The 18,280-nt window shown below is 40.3% G+C and overlaps 1 long non-coding RNA gene across 3 annotated transcripts; it reads left to right on the forward strand.

The window, feature by feature from the left end:
* The first annotated feature begins 1,122 nt into the window (after positions 1 to 1,122).
* On the forward strand, positions 1,123 to 15,185 carry LOC124088091 (uncharacterized). 3 transcript variants are annotated; one of them, XR_009226055.1, is made up of 3 exons: positions 1,123 to 1,429; positions 12,442 to 12,570; positions 13,492 to 15,185. It is a non-coding gene; the product is annotated as an uncharacterized LOC124088091 (long non-coding RNA). The 3 variants fall into 3 exon arrangements; XR_009226054.1 differs by lacking the exon at positions 1,123 to 1,429 and adding an exon at positions 3,409 to 3,920; XR_006850260.2 differs by lacking the exon at positions 1,123 to 1,429 and adding an exon at positions 4,916 to 5,258.
* The last annotated feature ends 3,095 nt before the right edge of the window (positions 15,186 to 18,280 follow it).

The raw sequence follows: 18,280 nt of genomic DNA on the forward strand, positions 1-18,280 counted from the left end.
TTGGTGTACTTCACATGTGGGATAAGAGAGTCAAAAGAGTCAAAAGACAATGAGTCCTGAAGTCTGAGGACTTGGTTATAACACCCTCCTTCTACCAATGGTCTTCAGTGGAAATCTATGACATACACACATGGCCTTCCTTGACTGGAGTTGTAGGCCAGGCCTGCTAACATACAGGATTAGAATCCTCCAGCATGCAGAAGCCCCAGAGATGATCTCTTCCCACATTCTCTTTGTTTTTCAGATAAGAAAACTGAATCTCAAAGTGGTTATGTCACTTGCCTGTTTTGGCAACTATCTACCACTTCTCCTGGGCACACGTGAAAGCCCTGGACAGGGCTCTCTGAGAGCAGAACCAATGAACTAGACTTGGCCAGGCCATTGGACTCCAGACTTGGGTTGTTTTTAGAAATTAAATTACATCATGACACAGAAGATAGACTGGCCAGACAGCCAACTAACCAGCCAGAAGGGAGCCTGAAAATGTACCTCTTTCCTTATCAGCTGACAACACATAAGATAGACTATCTTTTCCCACATTGGGAAGAACCACATGCTTTGGCCGTGTGCCTAGAAGCAAAAATAAACCTTTAGGGGACACAGTCCACTGGGTCAGACCAAGTCAATAAAACCCACAGGGCAAAAGGCAACAAAAGCACTTTTTTTTTTTTTTTTTTGCATTTATGCACTTTCGTGTGTTTGTAATACTGGGGACTGAACCCAGAGGTACTCTACCACTGAGCTACACATCTAGCCCTTTTTATTTTTATTTTTTAATATATTTTTTAGTTGTCAGTGGAACTTTATTTTATTTATATGAGGTACTGAGGATCAAACCTAGTGCCTCACACATGCTAGGCAAGCACTCTATCACTAAGCTATGATCCTAACCCCTTATTTTTTATTTTGAGACAGGGTTTCACTAAGTTGCCAAGGTCAGCCTTGAACTTGTGATCCTCCTGCCTCCACCTCCGAGTCACTGGGATTACAGGTATGTACCACTGTACCTGGCCCAAGAAAGCACTTGCCTAATTGAGCACGAGTTTGCCTCATTTCCTTTTTTATTTGTTGAACAAAGATTTGAACTCCCAGGTATAGGGCAGATTTTGCAGACAGTGTCAGGGCTCTGCTGCGACCCCTCAGCTTGTGAGTCAATTCTATTTAAGTAGTCTTTGTGGAAATCTCACAGAACTCTTCCATTTAGATCTCATTCTCTCAAAGTTTTTCATGTGCTATCCCCTAGCTACAAAAGAGGCTTAGAAATAGACTATTTTTGTTGGATACATTGCTAAAATCAGAGTTGTTTTACTAAGTGGGGAAGAGAGAGAATGGCTGTTGGGTTAGGTCACCAGCAGTCTGCCTTACCAAGAAAGATTCAAGGCTAACAGATGTCTGGTGCAGAAGCCTGGAGCGAGGACAAGAAACAGGGGTGAGTTGAATCTCCGCTTTCAAAACTGCTGAATCAGTTCTCTACTTCACACCTGCCTTACCCATGCAGAACACAGACAATCAGAATAAAAACAAAATTCAAAACGCTTAGTATCCATTGCCTATGACTGCATAACAAGTGACAGCAGACTTTTACAGTGTCAAATTACAAGGATTTATTATATCTTATCATTTTCTGGGTTGGCTGGGCTCAGCTGTGTGGCCCTACTGGTCTTACTTGGATTCTGTTATGCAGTCATTGGCAGCTCCCTCTGTTGAGGGTCTAAGATGGTTTTACGTCTGGCTGTGAAGCTTGCCAGGGTCTCACTGAGTTGCTTAGCGCCTTATTTCACAGAAGCTGGCTTTGAACTCACGATCCTCCTGCCTCAGCCTCTGGAGCCACTGGGATTATAGGCATGTGCCACCGTGCCCGACAGGGTATCAGCTCTTTAAGCAACCCAAACACACTAGTTCAAGACCCCAGAGAGCTCCCACAAGAATGCTTTCAAGGGCTGGGGCTGGGGCTCAGCGGTAGCACACTTGCCCTGGCATGTGTGAGGCACTGGGTTTGAGTCTCAGCATCACTTATAAATAAATATAATAAAGGTCTATCAACAACTGAAGAAATATATTTTTAAAAAAGAATGCTTTCAAGAAGCATGGAGTAAATTCCAAACAACAGGGAAAAAAAGGATAAGAAACTAAATGATAGTAGTCATGTAGTGAAGAAAGTATGTATTCCTTCTCTCAACAGCCAAAAAAAAAGGCCAATTAGAAACACCAGGAAATAAATAATAAATATACAAGAAATATCAAACAAAGAAAAATGTATAATTTTGAAAATTTGATAGTTTAAGTATATTACACTGATAGCATTAATGGTAGCCCTGTCTCCACACCCTTTGGTAGACTCAATTGTATTTGCCGTGAGACTTGATTCAGCCAATAGTACAGTGGCAAATTACGCAAGAGGAAAACATGAAAAGAGGCTTGCAAAATCTCTACTTTCTCTCAAAGCTTTGCTGCCCCCATGAGAACAAATGTTGGTTAACATGCTAGAAGGAGTTGAATGGGCTGGCATATACCTGTAATCCCAGTGGCTCAGGAGGCTGAGGCAGGAGGATCACGGGTTCAAAGCCAGCCTCAGCAATGGCGAGGCACTAAGCAACTCAGTGAGAACTATCTCTAAATAAAATACAAAATAGGACTGGGGATGTGACTCAGTGGTTGAGTACCCCTGAGTTCAATCCCTGGTACTGCAAAAAAAGCTAGAATGATATGAAAAATAACAGAGGAAGACTAAGCCAATTACCACAAGACAATCTGAGATTGGCCAGTGTTCAGCACAGTCCAGCAGACTTGGGAGTGGACCTAGAGCTCAGTCACATTCAGAGTCACAGAACTACTCAGCTGACCCTAGACTAGTGAGAGATAACAGATTGTTTTTGTTTTAAACCACCAAATTGGGGGTGATTTGTTACACTGCAATAGCTGACTGATGCAGAAACAAAGGGCATATTTTATTTGAATACTAAAAATATGCTTCTTTAAGTGATAAAGAGACATTTGACCTGTTGTCAAGGAAATGTAGTTTTGGCATTTCATTTGAGTCTAGTCAGGGGCAATATTTATATCATCGTCATAATGTGGACTCTGTTTTTTGAATTTTAATATTGAAGAATAAATTAAAAACAAAACCTAGGCCAAGCATGATGGTGCACACTTATAACCCCAGCTACTCAGGAGGCTGAGGCAGGAGGATCGCAAGTTCGAGAGCAGCCTAGAAACTTAGCAAGACCCTGCTGGGGATGTAGTTCGGGGGTAGAGAGCTCCTGACTTCAATCACTAATACAGAAAAAATAAATAAATAAATACCCAGAAGGCTTCATTATGGTTACAAAACATTCATTCTGTTTTGTAACCATAATGAAGCCTTCTGGGTATTTATTTATTTTTATCAACTTAAGAAATGTACTTTATCAACCTAAAAAATGTATTATCAACCTAAGAAATGGAAAAGTCAAAGGACAGCTGAGAAAACTTGAAAGGAGAGCAGGGGGCTTGAGAAAAGGGGGAAGAAGGCTTAGCAGCACTGTGTGTTCGTCTTTGGTAGGATCAGGAGTACTGTCAGAAGTTGAGGGAACAAGCACAGAGGTAAGTAAATGATTGAAGGCTGAAAGATAACCAACCAGTGCAGGGAGGAGATAGAAAAGCCAAACCAAATGAACACTCCCTGTGTGTTTTTTTTTTTAATTGAGATATGGAATATATGCAATGATATGCATGCATTGCATAATCTTAAGTAAACAGCTTGATGAATTTTTACACGTGTGTATATCAGGGCAACCATCACCCAGATTGAGATGTAGAACATTGCCAGCACTCCAAAAAATTCCCTCGTGCTTCTTTCTCATCAATCCACTTCCTCTTAGAAGTAGCTTCTGTTCTGACTTCTGCATCATCCATCTGTTTTGTCTGTTCTTGATCTTCAGGTAAGTGAAATTTAAAAGTATGTACTACAGATGGACATTATTCCCCTTTGTACCTGTATGATTGCACGAATGGTGTGATTCTGCCTCATGTACAACCAGAGAAATGAAAAACTGTGCTCCATTTGTATACAATGAGTTGAAATGCATTCCATTGGAACAAATTTTTTTAAAAGTTTATACTAGTATGTTTTTCTCCTTTCACCAAACATAATGAAATTCACTTACATTGCTGCACATCTTTGTAGTTAATATTTTGTTGTTTATTTTCATTGAACAGAATTGAACCCAGGGGTCCTGTATCACCCAGCTACATCCTCAGCAATTTTTTTAACAGATTCTCTCTAAATTACCCAGGTTGGCCTTGAACTTGCAATCCTCCTTCCCCAGACTCTCAGATTGCTGGAATTACAAGTATGCACCACTGCGTCAAGCAGTTCATTCTTTTTTTTTTTAATCAATGTAATATCCCAAATTCTTTTTTTCCCATATTTTTATTGGTGCATTATAATTAGTTAATTTTTTATTGCAATGTGATTTTCCATTGTATGACTACATCAGAGTTTATCCATTTTTCTGTTGATGAACATTTGGGTTGTTTGGGGCGATTATGAATGAAACTGCTATGGGCTTTCTTGTATTTGTCTATCTTATCTATTGGTGTAAAGCTCGCTTTTTTTTTTTCCTGGTGGTATTGGGGATTAAACCCAGGAGCACTCTACCACTGAGCTGTATCCCCTCTACCACAGCCCTTTTTATTTTATTTTGTGACAGGGTCTCACTAAGTTGCTCAGACTAGAGTGAACTTGAATTCTCTGACTTAGCCTCCCAAATCGCTGAGATTACAAGTGTGCACCACCATGACCAGTATGAAGTTCATTCCTAACTCAGGTCATTTTTACTTGCAGTTTCCTCTGCTTGGACCATGTTATCTCCAGATCCTTATATGGCAGGCTTCTTTTCACCATTGAGGTCACAGCTGTCAGATGGTGGCTGGGAGGAACAGCATGGGGCTGGATCATTGGGGACTGGCTGGGAACCTCTCTCTTCTTGTAGTTTCAGGGCCTCTCCTATGGTTTGTTTAGGTGTTAATTTGGCTGGATCACTTGGGGATTAGCTGGGAACCTCTTCTTGTAGTTTCAGGGCCTCTCCTATGGTTTGTTTGGGTGTTAGTTTGAGCTTCCCCACAGCATTGCAGCCTCAGGGCAGCTGGACCATTTACGTGGCCACTAAAAGTTTCAAGAGCAAATATTCCAGCAACTAAGGAAAGCTCCGTTGCCTTTTATGGCCTGGCCCTGGAGTTCATACAGCATTGCTTCTGCCATGTTCTACTAGTTACGGGTAAGTCATCAAACCACCCAAATACAAGGGTAAGGAAAATAAGCTCTGTGTCTTTTTCTCCTTTTGGTGCTGGGGATCGAACCCAGGGCCTTATACATGTGAGGCAAGCACTCTACCAACTGAGCTACATCCCCACCACTAAGCTCCTTCTCTTGATGGACAAGTGGCAATATTATAGATGAGCACATGAGATGGGAGATGCTGTTACAGCCAATTTTAGGGTGATCCACTCCATCCTTCTGTTCTAAACCCTATTTTGTTTTCTTCATAGTACCTTTTACTATTGGACATTATCTTATTTATTTCTTTGTTTTCCACCAGTCATCTTCCTTTACTAGAACATATGTTCTAAAATGGCAGGAACTCTTATTATTCTCTACCTTTTCACTAGTACCTGAATAGTACCTGTACATTGTAGGTGTTAAACACATTTTTTAATAAATAATAAGAATTTTGTAGCAGAGGATCAATAGCTGCCTCAGGATTATAAAACAAGTAATGGAGGGGTGGAGTTGTAGAGCACTTGCCTGGCATGTGTGAGGCCCTGGTTTTGATCATCAGCACTGCATACAAATAAATAAAATAAAACATCCATTAACAACTATAAGATATTTTTTAAAAACTAGTAATGGAAGTATAAGCACATTTTTAGAGATGTATACTTAACTAAAAAAAGAACTAAAACCAGAAATAGTTGAAAGTGGTTACCTGTAGGGTACAAGATGAGGAGAGGAAAGGTGGACAGAGAATTAGAGATTTTCTGTGCCACTTGTACACATGAGACTTTTTTTTAAGTTTCTTTTTTTAAACTCTTTTTTTTAATATTTATTTTTTAGGTGTAGATGGACACAACACAATGCCTTTATTTTTATGTGGTGCTGAGGATCGAACCAGGGCCCCACCCGTGCTAGGCAAGCTGCTCTACCGCTGAGCCACAATCCCAGCCCGAGACTTTTAAAATTCTATGCAGTTTTATTTTAATATTAAAATTTTGAAAAATTAAAAAGTTAATTGTAGAGCTGGATGTGGTAGCCAAACCTGTAATCCCAGTAGCTCAGGAAGCTGAGGCAGGAGGATCATGAGTTCAAAGCCAGCCTCAGCAAAATAGAGGCACTAAGCAACTCAGTCCCTGTCTCTAAATAAAATACAAAATAGGGCTGGAGATGTGGCTCAGTGGTTGGGCATCCCTGAGTTCAATCCCCAGTACAAGAAAAAAAAAACTCGTTATAGAAAATATAGGAAAACTGGAAGAGAATACAAAACTAACAAAACATTATTTGTAACACCACCACCTAGAGATTGCCATTGGAAACATCTTGGTCTTTTACCTTCTTGTTCAAATTATTTAAAACAGACTACTTTCTATCTTTCCTTTTCCACTTCTTTGTATTAATTATATTGTAAAGATTTGCTCTGGGCTAGAAATGCTACCTGGAAAAAAGTGTTTGCCTAAGGTTTAAAATTCTGTCATTTCCTGTCTACCCTACTTAGAGGTCTGTATACTTCTTTTTCTTTTCCTCTCTCTACCCTTATAGTCCACCCCAAACAATCCTCTTTAACCCACTCTGACCCCCACTTTCTTTCTCCCCTGTTCAGGGACTTTATGAACTCATCATTTATTCTTTTTCCTCAGTCACAGAACAATAGCGTGTGGGATTTGTTGTTGTTGTTGTTGCTTATAGCTATTACTGCTTCACCAAAACTTGATGGTTTAAAACTAAAACCATCCATTTATTATTTTCAACAATTCCATGGGCAGAAATGTGAACAGGGTACAGGTCCCGAATCTCCCTTCTAAGTGATGGAGTATAATGTCCAACATATTTGATGCTTTAGAATGACTGCAAAGGGTGAGACTGATTACAATAGGGGTCATGTGTCTTGGACTTCAGCCTAAGTTGTCAATCAGAAGCCAGGTCTCTGTGTGGTATCTCCCTGTGAGATCCTTCTGGTGGAATAGTCCGCCTTCTTGCAAAGCAGCTCTGGAAGGGCTAGGGCTGTAGCTCACTGACAGAGCACTTGCCTAGTATGTGCAAGGCCCTGAGTTCAATCTTCAGCACCACAAAAAACAAAACCCACACGCAAAGCAGCTCTGGGCTCCCAGTTAGACTTGGAACTCAAGGGCATTTCTTGAAAGTCGCAGGGATAGACTAGATTCAGGAGTAGGAACATAGGGCATCAGCACCAATAGGGGCAGGTCACTGGGAGCCACCATTGTAACAAACCTCCCTTGCGTCAGGCAGAAGTGAATTCAAATCCTCTCTTCTTGGTTTACTGACTATCTGGCCTTGGCCTAATTTCTTAACTTCTCTGAACCATTATTTCCTTGCTTATCTGTAAAATTAGCAGGATGTAATTCCTCCCAGGTAGGATCATTCTGTGTTTTGAATTGTAAATTGTACTGGCACCACTACTGCATGGAATTTCATAGAAAGGACTCAAACACTAGAAAGACATGTAAACTGTAAACCTAAGAGAAGTAAGCTCCTGGAAACCTGAAGAAATCTTCACAAGGTCTTTATTTATTTCATTATTGTATTTTTTTTTTTACAGTACTTGGGATCAAACCCAGGGCCTCATACATGCTAAACAAGCATTCTACTATTTAGCTACATCCTCAGTCCTTTTTTGAGGGGGGATGGGGGGAATGTGAATTTAAACTTCCAAGGAACCAAAAGTTGGATCCAAAGGTATTTATTTATTTTTAATTAATTTATTTATTTATTTTATAGTAAAATGCATTTTGACATATTGTATGCAAATGGAGCACAACTTCTTAATCCTCTGGCTGTACAAGATTCAGAGTCACTCCATTAGTGTAATCATATATGTATATAGTGTAATAATATCTGTCTCTTTCTACCATCCTTCCCATCCCATAACCCAACCCTTCCCCTCACTACCTCTACACAAACCAAAGTTCCTTCATTCTTCCCTATCCCCCAGCCCCACTATGGAACAGCGTCCGCTGATCAGAGAAAACATTGGGCTTTTACTTGGGGGGGGGGGGTGTTGGCTTATTTCACTTACCATGATTTTCTCTAGTTCTATCCATTTATCTGCAAATGCCATAATTTAATTCTTCTTTAAGGCTGAGTAATATTCCATTGTTATATGTGCCACATTTTCTTTATCCATGTTGAAGGGCATCTAGGTTGGTTCCACAGTTTAGCTATTGTGAATTGAGGTGCTATAAACACTGATGTGGCTGCATCCCTGTAGCTGATTTTAAGTCCCAAAGGTATTTAAATCTGAAGGAAAATACAAAAAAAAATGCAATCCCAATGGAAAAAAAAAATTGATATTGTTGATTCTGTTGTATGGTTGTGGGCATGCAGAATTTCTTCTCCCACCCCCCTCCATCTTGGCTTTTTTTTTTTTTTTTTTTTTCGCTTTACCAACCTCTGGGCTTGATTTTAAGTTTACTCTTTCTCTTCTTACCTCTCATGGCATAGTAACTTTTTATTCTCTCCAAAAACTTGGAGCTTCAAGAAACTCTCCCCATGTTCACTGACTTCCCCTTGTGAAAATTCTTTGTACAAAATGGACAGGGGGGTGGGGGCTAGGGAGGTAGCTCAGTGGTAAGGCACTTGCCCAGCATGTGGGAGGCACTGGGTTCGATTCTCAGCACCACATAAAAATAAATAAAGGTATTGTGTCCACCTACAACTAAGAAATTAAAACAAAAACAGAATGAACTTGGACCTGTCACAGCCCACTTGAGTGGGGTCAAGGGACCGTGGGAAAGAAGAGTAAATACTCAGGTCTCCAATGCCTGCTCCAGGAACTCTCTCACAGAACCAACCCCCCAAAACAGCCTGCCCTATCTTAAGACTCTTTTAAGACTGGGATCCTAATTAGGATAAGTTATACTCCATGTATGTATCATAAGTGAAAATATACTCTACTGTCTTGTATACCTAAAAAGAACAAATTTTTTAAAAAGACTGTTTTTACTTAGGAACTGATGACAGAACTGCCAACTCTGACCTCAAGACTCACTTTGAATTGTTATGACACCAGTCAGGGCTTGCCAGATCCCTCAAGCAACAAAAGTGCTAGTTGAGCTTTCATTCCCAACAACTTGTGCAGACTTCTCTGTCACGATAAAGCCCTCAACCTCTCCTTTGCTCTCCCTGTATCCCAGAGGTCACCCTGGCCTGTCCTTGTGTGGCCTGGATTGCAATCCTAGTCTTTGTTCCCAAAGAAAAGTTCCTTTGTTGGAGACGCCTGTGTACATTTCTTGTTTGACTTTGACACTCTCTAGAAACCTCCCAAAGCCTAGTTCCCATAACTGGTTACCTCTTAAGGCAGAAGAAACAGAGCTCACACCCCATAAGAGGTCCTCAGAACTGTGCCCTTCTTCCTGGCCTCCTGCCCGGTCCCTTCCACTATTAGGCCCCTCCTCACAGACTGTTTGAGGCTCCCGGGAACTAAAGAGATTTGTGAGTAAGTGACCTTTAACCCAATGAGAATCCTCCACCCACAATCTGGGCTAATCTTCTTAGGTGTTAATATTTAGCATTACCTTGTACTACTCAGCTCCCTGAACCCTACTCAGCAAAACCTTTTAAAACGCTTCCTTACTTCTTCTCCCTACTTTTTGTCTCGGTTGCTGTTGTTTTGAGCTGGGGTTTTACTGTGTTGCCCAGACTGGCCTTGAACTCCTGGGTTTAAGTGATCCTTCTGCCTCAGCCTCCCACACATAGCCAGGACTACAGTACCTGCCATTGAGCCTGGCTCCCCTACTCTTTTAATGGGAATTTCTGGTGTAGCAAAGGTCTGGTAAAGAAGACTATTCCTCTGAAAACCAAGCATTTGATGACAGACACAAGAATGATTTCTCAGAGTTGCTATCAATCACAGGCACATTATTAAAGCACATTATTAAAAATCTGTAATAAATGTACCAGTGAAGAAGGTGATCAGTGCTTTTAAAGCTTGGAAGAGCAGATTCTGGTTCTGCAGGTCCAGGGTGGTATCTCAGCTTCTGCATGTCTACGGAAGCTCCCAGGAGACATTGCTACCACTGCTCCTGCTGCTGCTGCTGCTGCTATTGCTGGTGTAGGAGCCATGGTCAGAGTGTTATTTATGGTTCTCCAGAGAAACAGAACCAACAGGACATGGACACACACACACACACACACACACATACACACACACACACACACCTCTGGCCAAATTATTATATGGTTGTGTATAGATATTTATTATGGAAATTGGCTCACAAATTATGAAAACCAAAAAGCCCCACAATCTTCTGCTGTCAGAAAACACTGATGATGTAATTCAGTCTGGGTCTGAAGCCCCCAAAACCAGGCACTCTGATGTCTGAGGACAGGAGATGGATGACTCAGATCAAGGAGAGAGAGATCTTGTCTTTCTTCTACCCTTTGGTTCTATTCAGATCCTCAGTGGATTGGATAATGTCTGCCTACGTTTGTGGGGTGGATCTTCTTTATTTAATTTACTGACCCAAATGTTAATATCTTCTGGAAAGACCCTCCCAAACACATTCAGAAATGGTGTTTCATCAGCCATCGGGACATCCCTTAGCCCAGTCAAGTGGACACACAAAAATTAACTGTCACACTTAGCAAGGAAATGCTACTAAGTAGTATGGGAAGGAAACGACAGGCGAAGGATGTCTTCCTGCAGCTCACAGCCAGCAAACATCTCTGTTTTTCCAGGCATCCCTGAACAGTCAAGGGCCTGGGTATGGGGTCAGAGAGAGCTGTGTCCAACTCTGCTTTCCATTTACTGTGTGGTCTCTGCCAAGTCATTTAACTTGTCTGTGACCCAGTTTCCACATGTAAAAACGGGGGTGGAGATCATATCTGCTTCACTGAACTGTCAAGGAGATTTTATGCCACCGTGAGTCTGATGGCTTAGCAGAGTATCTGGTACAGAGTTGGCCTCTAAAAGCAGCGCAGAGTCTTGCTATTGCAGGGACGGAATCCAGAGACTAAGCAGACTACGCAAGATTCAGCTAAGCAAGGGCCTGCTGGCTTCAGCTTTTCCATACTCCCAGTGAGGATGTGGCTATGTTTTCACAATTCCAGATTTAATAACAGCCATGTCAGTGGATGTGCTCCTGTGTTCTCTGATTAAATGGACATACTTGAGTCGCCCCAGGCAAAATGAGGTCATGCATCAGAAGCCTAAAAAGAAAGCTTCTTTCTAATTCCCTGTCACACCCTCTGATGTTGAGGTGTCTTTCACCAGTTTTGTTTTCTGTTTTTAAGTCCATGTGACACCGTTGCCTCAGATTCTTCTCAAATAGCAGAAAAAAGAAAACATTTCAGAGTTCTTATGAATTTTCTTCTCACACACACACACACACACACACACACACACACACACACACGGCTATTCTTTGGGTCCCTATACTCCCTTCCTAAGCTTCTGGCTTTTCCAGACCTCCTAATTAAACTGCAATAGCTGCATATCCTTTTAAAGGATTTATTCTGGGCCAGGTATGGTGGTATTTGCCTGTAATTTCAGAAACTCTAGAGGCTGAGGCAGGAGGATCACAGGTTCCAAATCAGCCTGGACAACTTAGCAAGATCCTGTCTCAAAATAAAATAAAAAGGGCTGAGAATATAATTCAGTGGTACAGCGCCCCTGGGTTCAATCCCCTAAACCACTAATTAATTAATTAATTAAGGATTTACTCTGTTTTGCTGGAACTCTTAAACCACTTGAAAAAAAACTACAGCTGGGCGCGGTGGCACACGCCTGTGATCCCAGTGGCTCCAGAGGCTGAGAAGGAGGATCCCTAGTTCAAAGCCAGCCTCAGCAAAAGCGAGGCGCTAAGCAACTCAGTGAGACCCTGTCTCTAAATAAAATACAAAATAGGGCTGGGGAGGCTCAGCAGTAGAGTGCTCGCCTGGCACGTGCGGGACCCTGGGTTCGATCCTCAGCACCCAATAAAAATAAATAAGTTAAATAAAGGTATTTAGTGCAACTACAACTAAAAAATAAATATCTTAAAAAAATAGGGCTGGGGATGTGGTTCAGTGACCGATGGTACTCCCCGCTCCCAAAAAAAAAAAAAAATACAGATAGCTCTGCCGACAACCAGAAAACGGAACTTTCCAAACTTTTTCTCTGGGTTTCTGCCTGTTTTGATTCTTACAAGTTACACCCACATGTTGTTTAAATTTTACTGATGATTCAGCAGAAGCTGCCACCAGCAAAACCAGTTGTTTTAATGGCTGAGAACACCCTTGCTGCTGGCCTGATTTTCTGTGATGATGGCAACAACCTGATTCCTGGAGGTAAAACTCGACTCTCTCTCTCAAGATGCTTGGTAAGAATTGTAGCGACAGCACATATAACTAATTCATTAACTTAGATCTCAAATTTACTTCTTACTTATAAGACTGGTTCATTTTAGTTGTATAAAAAAGAACTATGTCTTGAGCAAAGTCCTCCTCTTTTCGTTTTGCAAAATGAAGGAAAACTCACAAGTTGCAATTGCTCCAATTCTTAACCTAAAAGACCCCAATTGGGCAGTGGGAAGTACAAAGTATAGCACTGCTAAGAAATTAAAGCAAAGGGCTGGTGCTGGAGCCCAGAGCGTTGCCTAGCATGTGTGAGGCACTGGGTTCAATCCTTTGCACCACATAAAAAATGAAACAAATAAAATAAAGGCATGCTGTCCACCTACAACTAAAAAAAAAAAAAAGGAAATAAATGAAGTAATGATTATAGTGATGGGGGAAATCAAAGCTGATGCCCAAATAGTTCATTTCATTAGCTCAGAATGTGTATTTACCAACCTGGTATGAATTTCAGAGGCATTCCTAAATTTCATTTTGTTTGTTTTTGTTTTTTAGGGTTTCACTTACTCCTTTGTTTTATTTTTACCTTAAAGCTACTTAACACTAATTAGTATATTGAATGTTTTATATTTCTAAAACAAACGTATGCCATGAGATAAATGAGCTGAGGAGAAACTTTGATAAAGAAAAAAATATAAACAGAAGCAGGAAAAGTGAAAGTTTGGTCTTTCTGCAGAGTCCACATACTCAGGCAATGTTGAAATTCAGCACAATGGGGACAGAAAAGGAAGACATAATTTCACTGGATTCTTGGAGGCGCTCATTCTCAATTGAAAGCTCCCAAGCAGTCCTCCAAATTCCAATTTTTTATGATCCCTTAGATCAATTTGTTAAAGGACGTAAATGTTAATCGTTAATGTCTGATTATCTATCTTGTTTTCTTTAAGCATTACCTGTTTCCATGGGCATAAGAAGAGTCTCTGGCTGGGATATCATGGAAGAAGTTTCTGAACTGGTAGACTTCTGACAAGATTAACGACCCCCAGGTTTTCTCCTAATTTCAAGATTCAACAAAAGTTCTGGAATGTTCTTGGGTTGATTTTGTTTTGTTTTGTTTTAATTCCACAGCCTTTGGCATTCCAGTTCAGAGGACAAGTCTGATAGTCTCCATTCCTTTCATTTTATCAACTCTTAACAAAAGCTACTAGGCTCAGGCCAAAGGGGTATTTTGACATGAACAATGCTTCTCAGGAAAAGAAGTGCCCAAATTTTTATCCTGTTATTTGAGTGAAAGTTCTAAGTCCTTCCCTGATGTTCCCTGGAATTGTGATTTAATGACTAGTCACACCAGAACGGAACACATGTTTCTACTTGCAAGATTATTAAGCACATTACACAGTTCCATTATTGCCTTCCTGAGTCACCCTGCATGTACTAGTGTCTGCGTAGATTGCTTTTCAAAGGGTTTAATAGAGAAAAGTGTTAGAATACGTGTAATTAAATTCACTTATTTTTACTTTAGCTTTTAATTATTTTTAATGTATTGACCACAGAGTAAGGAGAAAGTATAGTAAAGAAAAAACAATATCAGCACTTAATGTGGAAGGTTATTGTTATTGTTTTACTAATAGAATTTTGAGTTACATAAGTGAACTGGATATACATCAATCAACAATTTTCTCTAACAGGGATTCTTACGTTTTGAAGTATTTACCTTTAGAAAAGTATCTGTTTCAATAAGAATGATTCCCCAGGCTGAGGCTGTGGCTCAGTGGTAGAATGCTTGCCTAGCATGTGTGAGGCACTGGGTTCGATTCTAAACACCACATATAAATAAATAAAGGTTCATCAACAACTAATAAAATATTTTAAAAAAAAAGAATTATTCCCATAAAAATTCTATGTGTTTTAGAATTTTATATTGAAAGCTCCTCTTAGGCAATCCCAATAAGCATACTGGAAATTAATATAAAAATTTGACATTCAACTTCTAAGAATTTAAAACATCTCTAAGATGATGTACAATCAATCAACAAATACAAGAAAAAATGTTCATCATCACCAGCAATTAGAGAGATGCAAATCAAAACCACTGTAAGATTTCATCTCATTCTAGTCAGAATGGCAGCTATTATGCCAATAACAAAAGTGTTGGCGAGAATGTGGGGGGAAAAGTACACTCACACACTGCTGGTGGGACTGCAAATTGGTGCAGCCAATATGGAAAGCAGTATGAAGATTTCTTGGAAAATTGGGAATGGAACCACCATCTGACCCAGCTATTCCTCTCCTCAGTCTATGCCCAAAGGACTTAAAAACAGCATACTACAGGGACACAGCCACATCAATGTTTATAGCAGCACAATTCACTATAGCTAAACTGTGGAAGCAACCTAGATGTCCTTCAGTAGATGAATGGATTTAAAAAAATGTGGCATTTATACACAATGGAATATTAGTCAGTAATAAAAGAGAATAAAATCATGGCACTTGCAGGTAAATGGATGGAATTAGAGAAGATAATGCTAAGTGAAGTTAGCCAATACCAAAAAACTAAATGCTAAATGTTTTCTTTGATATAAGGAGGCTGATTCATAGTGGGATAGGGAGCAGGAGCATGGGAGGAATAGACAACTCTAGATAGGGCAGAGGGGTTGGGGGAAAGGGAGGGAGCATGGGGTTATTAATGATGGCAGAATGTGATGATCATTATTATCCAAAGTACAGGTATGAAGACACAAATTGGTGTGAATATACTGTGTATACAATCAGAAATACGAAAAAATGTGCTCTATATGTGTAATAAGAATGGTAATGCATTCCACTGTCATATATAAATAATAAATAAATAAATAAATAATAAAAATAAAATGTCTCTAATTCTAGCCCTGAAACCAGATTACTCCAGTGGAAAAAAATCCTCAAAAAAATTCTATTACACATTTTAAGATTAAAATAAAAATACATGTACATGGTAAAAAGAGATCAGAAAGAGATAAAATAAAGCATAAGACACTTCCTCTACCCTCTCTCTCAGTCTTTCTCCCCAAAGGGAACTGAGTTTCTTCTCTATACTTTTGAAATATGGGGAGCAGAGTCAGTTAAGGTCCCTGACCTCAAGGGGACTACACCCTAGTGGAAGAGCAATTATTAAGGAAGTGATCAGACAAGCAATGATACCATTGCAATGTGGCAACTGTCTACAAAGGAAATATTATGGTTTGAATTTTTAAATGCTCCCACAAAGATCCATGTATTGAAGCTTGGACACCAGCAGATGGTGCTGCTGGGAGGTGGTGGGATATTTAGGAGGTGTGGCCTAGTGGTAGGAAGTTAGGTCATTGGGGATGTGCCCTTAAAGGGGATAGTAGGACCTTGGCCCCTTCTTCTCTCTGTCAGCTTCCCAGCCACCATCAAGTAAACCAGAGTGCTCTACCATTTGCTTCTACCATGATGGGGCCAACCAACCGTGAACCCTTAAAACCATGAACAAAATAAATCTTTCTTCATTATAAGTTGATTTTTCTCAGGTGTTTTGTTACACTAATGGAAAGCTGACTAACACAGGAAAGCTATAAGATGCTATGAGATCCTACAGCTAGGATGCCTGACCAGCAGGTGAGTAGCATTCCAAATTTAAGTAACACTGGGGTTGAAAGCCAAAGGCAAGAGAAGAATAAAGTAGGTCAAGAGGATCAGGTAGGCATGTACAAAGGCCACATGGTGGAAGGTTGGCACATATGAAAGACTGAAAGAGAGAAAAGAAGTCCTGGGGAGAAATAAGGTCAAGAGGTAGATAGAGCCAGATCATGAAAAGATTTACAAACCATGTCATAGTTGTGCTTCTAAGAGCATCAGAATGACTGAACAATACCTAACATCCATTTTATCCTTTAGTGTGACTATAAAGACTGGAAAACTAAAAACTGTATTCGCAGACACAGTTGCAGCTAGGGAATTGGATGCAATCGAAGTGCAGGCAGTCAGATTCACTCACATGAAATCTGGAAGGTGAAGATGAGGCAAAGTCAGGTCTAATTGCTTCTGCAGTTTCTGCAGCTGAGCATGATCAGGAGAATGACTAGAAAGTGCTTTGGTGTCCATAGACCTAGTGGTCTAACAGGATGCAGAGTTTTAAAATTCAATTTATTTGTTTTAGCTATGCAAATGTAGGAGGAGCAGCACCACACTGGAGCCAACAAGTGTGGCAGTAGCAACACCCTCATACTTGGGCTGCTTCTAAGGTAAGTTATGAGCCCACAGTTCCAATGGCAGCTCCCTGTTTCCCCCCTTTGTGATGGAGATAACTGTTCCCTTAGTAAATCAATCCTATCATGTTCTTAGAGTCATTTCTGGAGATGCAATCTAGCACCTATTCCCCATGTCTCCTAATAGAGTTTTAAGCCCTGAATTCCCTGTATTGGATCATATTTTTCTTAAAAGAGTCATAGTTAAAAGTGTTCTGATCTCCAATTACTCAGTCATATCCTTTATAGTAATCTCCTTCTATAATTTGATCCACGATCACACATCTTAGTCTCTTTTAATCTGTAACAATTCCTCAGCTACTTTTCTTTTTAAAATCTTTTATGACCTTAACATTTTTGAAATATACAGGCCAGTTGTCTTGTTCCTTGTCAAAAGGAACACAGTCTTAATACTATCAATCTATCATCTTTATTTCCTCATTTTCAATGCCATATATGGACCTGAATCATATGTATTCTGCCATGTACTCTTCTGTTTCCTCCACAGAGCTGTTTATTAAGGCAGCAAATATGTAATGGCTGTCTAATCCATTCCAGGTACTGTGCTAGGTGCAGAAGACTGTGAGCAAAACAGACAAATAGTGCTCGGTTACAGATGTTAATATAGGCACTTTAACCAAGGGTCTTTGTGCTATAAAAAATGAGAAGCTAGCTGGGCATGGTGGCACAAACCTGTAATCCCAGGACCTCAGGAGGCTGAAGCAGGAGGATGGCAAGTTCGAAGCCAGCCTCAGCAAAAGTGAAGTGCTAAGCAACTCACTGAGACCCTGTCTCTAAATAAAATATAACATAGGGCTGGGGTTGTGGCTCAGTTTGTCGAGTGTCCCTGAGTTCAATTCCCAGTACACCCTCCCCTGCAAAATGAGAAGCTACTCTTGAAAATATAAACAAAAATAGAAATTTATTGGAAAGCTACAACTGGAAGAGTTAAACACCCAAGCCCTAGATAGAGCAGGATCAGGCATTTGTGAACTTTTTAGAGTGATAACGCCATTCTAGTGACTTAGCCTCAACAAGTCCCAACTACTGTGTCCCACACACAATTCATGCCTAAAGTTAATGGGGAAGAGAACCTCATCAGCCTGAGATGAAGAATCTATTCCTGCCTCATCCAATTAACTATGGCCAGAGTAACAGGTTCCTGTGGCTCAAATACGCCCAAGGGGAGCCTGCCCTATATATCTGAGTCTTCCCAGAAACTATGCAATTTTGGTGAAGGGACCAGAGTGGACACTCCAGCTAGTTTCTACATTATACAGTTCTAACACTTACATAGGTTCAGGGTTGATATTGGAAATATTTAAATGACTGGAGGTATAGCTCAATGGTAGAATGCTTTCCTAGCACGCATAAGGCCCTTGGTTCAATCTCCAGCCCCACCAAAAAAGAGAGAGAGAGAGAGAGAGAGAGAGAGAGAATAAAATTAAGAATTGCTGTGGCACAGGCACTGACTATTCAGAATAAATGA

The sequence above is a fragment of the Marmota monax genome, unplaced genomic scaffold (assembly GCF_021218885.2).
Source record: "Marmota monax isolate L192 unplaced genomic scaffold, Marmota_monax_Labrador192_F-V1.1 WCK01_AAM20220418_F8-fsc00021, whole genome shotgun sequence".
Classification (NCBI taxonomy): domain Eukaryota; kingdom Metazoa; phylum Chordata; class Mammalia; order Rodentia; family Sciuridae; genus Marmota; species Marmota monax.